The sequence below is a fragment of the Microtus ochrogaster genome, unplaced genomic scaffold (genome assembly GCF_000317375.1).
Source record: "Microtus ochrogaster isolate Prairie Vole_2 unplaced genomic scaffold, MicOch1.0 UNK41, whole genome shotgun sequence".
Classification (NCBI taxonomy): Eukaryota; Metazoa; Chordata; class Mammalia; order Rodentia; family Cricetidae; genus Microtus; species Microtus ochrogaster.
This window is the reverse complement of record NW_004949139.1, coordinates 1,754,467-1,757,906: the sequence shown is the minus strand read 5'-3', so window position 1 is coordinate 1,757,906 and position 3,440 is coordinate 1,754,467. Positions and strand designations below refer to the sequence as shown.

Here is a 3,440-nt window from a genome sequence, read left to right as displayed (position 1 = left end):
AAAAACAAAATCAAACCAAACAAAATAAAACAATGAAGGGAACTGAGAAGATGGCTCAGCAATTAAGAACACTTATTCTTGCAGAGGACCCAGGTTCCGTTTCCAACATCTACATTATGGCTTATAACTCCCTGTAACTCAAGTTCTAAGGAATCCAATACTGTCTTCTGACTTCCGCGGGCATGTATATGATGAACATACCACACAAGCAGAAAAAAAAAACACCTTATATGCATAAAATAAAATTAATCAGTTTAAAAAAATAGGTAAAAGGGCCTTTAATCCCAGCACTCAGGAGGTAGAAGCAGGCAGATCTCTGTGAGCTCGGGGCCAGCCTGGTCTACAGAGCAAGTTCCAGGAGGAGATTGTTTTGGATTACGTCAGCAGATGAACCATCTTGCAAGCCAGGGGACCTTTCCAATCTGTTGCCAGGAGAGAGAACAACAGGGAGATTCCACATTGCTGACTTTGAAGATGGAAGGAGTCACAATCAGCTCACAGAAGTGGCCCCTAGAAGTTGAAAAGGATCAAGGAAGCAAAATTTTCCTGAGAACCTCCAGAAAGTACCAGGGATCTACACACACTGGCTTTAGCCTATAGAGAGAGACCCATGTTCTACTTGTAGCCGACAGAGCTGTAAATTACCTTTGTGTTGTTTCTAGCCATCAAGGTTGTGTTAATTTGTTATAGTGCTGAGGAAAACTGAACACACATACAGCAAAGTGTGCAGTGTATCCTGTATGACACTGTCATACATTCTTAGACGGGCACATGCTGGAAGATCCAGAGAGTCCAAGTTCTTACTGTGAAAGACCCTCAGAGAGGACCTTCCCTCAGGAGGAAACCCCTGAACCCAAGGAACAGTCCGAGACCACTGGCTGCAACGGCAAGAGGTTTGTTTTTTTCTTTTTTTATTGAGAAGTGCACAGGTACCTGCAGGTGTCAGAGTCTATTTGGAAGACTTGCGCCCTCAGGCTGGGCAGGGGGTCTTTTATATGGAAACGGGCGGCAGAAGCAGGCATACAGAAGCAGAAGCATGGTTACAGGAATCCCATTGGTCAGTTCGAATGAGGCAATGGGTTCCCTTGGGGACAAGTTCCTCGGGGACATGAAGATCTGATAATTGCTGAGTTGGCTCTATCTAGGGCACATGTAGTTTTTCCCAGAACTTTTCGTTCCCCTCCTAGGCCTGATGTCTGACCACAGATATCCTGTTTGGCAGCCTAGGAGTACCGACTTTACCTTGAACTTATACTTGTTTGTGTGAAAGCCTTGCAAAATGGCGTTACAGCAGCTAAGCTGGGGTCTTTCAACTGGAGGCTGGATGAGAACAAGGCTGCAGGTGGGTTGGGTGTGTGCTGTAGTGCTGAGACTCTCCTGGTCAGGCACAGGGAAAAGTAGAGAGATGGAGCAGCTAGAGGGCTCAGAAGGTAAGGACACTTGCTGACGAGTCTGAAGACATGACTCAGAGTCACTGGTCACAAAAGGACCACAATGATTCTCAGCTGTTCGACTCAGAGACAGTAGTACAGAAACAGCCAGGAGCCTGGGGAGGGTTCAGTGACAAGTTAGTCTTTAACAAATGCAAAGTTTCAATTTGTGACATGAAATATTCCAGGAGATAACTGGGTCAACAGTTCACAGCCCTAGGAATGTACTTAATGCTCTAATTTGTGCTTTCAATAATGCAGAAATAAGGCTGGGTGTGCTGGCTTGCGAGCTTGAGACTGTGGGGTCTCCTGGAGTGAGTTAGCCAGTATGGGCTGCACGGTTTGAGTTTAAAATCAACCTCATCTATGTAGCAAGATCTGTCTCAAACAAAACAAAACAGGGGCTGAAGAGATTGTTCTGTGCCTGGGAGCACCGACTGCCCTTCTAGAGGACCTGGATTCCATCCTTAGCACCTATACTGTGGCTCACAGACATGGAACTCAGTTTCTAAGGGTTGAGGTTCCATCCTTTGACCTCTTCTGGTACCAAGCACTCACGTGGTACACGAATATACATACAGGCAAAATACTCACATATTTAAAATAAAACAAAAAGGCTAAAATGTTAAATTTTATATTATTTATGTTTTACCACAATAAAACTCCCAGATGACCGTAGAGCAGGCCCTGTTTGAAGAACAGGCTTAGGGGAGCCTGCAGCCAATCTGCAGCTGTGGCATTACTGGACACTTGGGCATCTTTGTTTGACTCCCATGATGTCACATCGCTCACTGTTTCCAGACTAAGAGCCCTGGGAGCCCAAATCCTCACCACGCTCCAGCTAGCCCTGATTTTCAACCCACCCTTGTCTGGCTCTAACCTCTCCATGGTGTACCCCAACAAGCCTTGGTTCTTCAGACCTACTAACACCTTTTGGCCCTGGGGCGCTTGCTTAATGCTCCCTAGAACCTTTTCCCTGTTTTACTGGGCCAGCTCCCTTACTTTCCCTTTTCTTTTCTTTCTTTCTTTTTTTTTTTTTTTTTTTTTGAATTTTCGAGACAGGGTTTCTCCGTAGCTTTTTTTTTTTTTTATGATAAAAAAAAACAACAGAAAGTGTGTTTAATTAACTGAGAACAGAGAAAGCTGGTAAAGAAACGCAGGTGAATGTGGTCAGGTAAGAATTAGAACCGAGGAGCTCCATAATCATCTGGCATCCGTTCAATGTTGTACCTATGGTTAGAAATGTACATGATAGGAACTCCAGGGATCTTCTGGATTCTTCGTTTGAGGTCCCGATCAACTGTAGCCACAATGTAGCACTTGTGCTGAGTGACTCTCTGTACCAAGCAGTCATCAGCATAGGTTCCTTTGTGTGTGCACGGAAGTCGGTCAAATCGTGGATCCTTGGCGATTCTCAGTCCCACTCGATACTTCTGGCCCAATTTCTCAATTTCAGCCATCACACGTCAGTTATACAAGGGATACACTTGGCGTACAGACAGTCCATCATGGACTGCACTAAGTCGAGTTTGGCTTTGATGGAAAAGTTGATGAAGTTGGTATCAACAAGGATGTGGTACGGTGGATCCAGCTGTGTATTGTACTGGAAGAACAAGCAGGAAGGATGTTGGGGGACTTCTCTTTCCTTCAGCGCACTGGGATCTTTCTTCTCTTTCTTTTTAGGCTTTAATCTATCCTTTTCTTTAAGTCTCTCATCTCTGAGACTAAGCATTCGCTTCATGGTCGCATATCTTCTTGTTTTCTTTTGCTTCCCCATGTTCACCATAGCTTTTTTTTTTTTTTGGTTCCTGTCCTGGAACTAGTTCTTGTAGACCAGGCTGGCCTCGAACTCACAGAGATCCGCCTGCCTCTGCCTCCCAGCACTCACTTTCCCTTTTCTGTCTGTCACTCCAAGCTCTTGTTTTGTTGTGTTTTTCTCTCTGTGTAACCCTAGCTGACCTGGAACTCACTAGGTAGCCAAGGATGACCTCAAATTCATGACAGTCTTTC

General features: G+C 45.0%; 1 pseudogene; it reads right to left on the bottom strand.

Annotated features, from left to right (window-relative positions):
• Positions 1-2,544: 2,544 nt before the first annotated feature.
• LOC101992465 lies at positions 2,545-3,207 on the bottom strand (annotated as a pseudogene).
• Between the last annotated feature and the right edge of the window lie 233 nt (positions 3,208-3,440).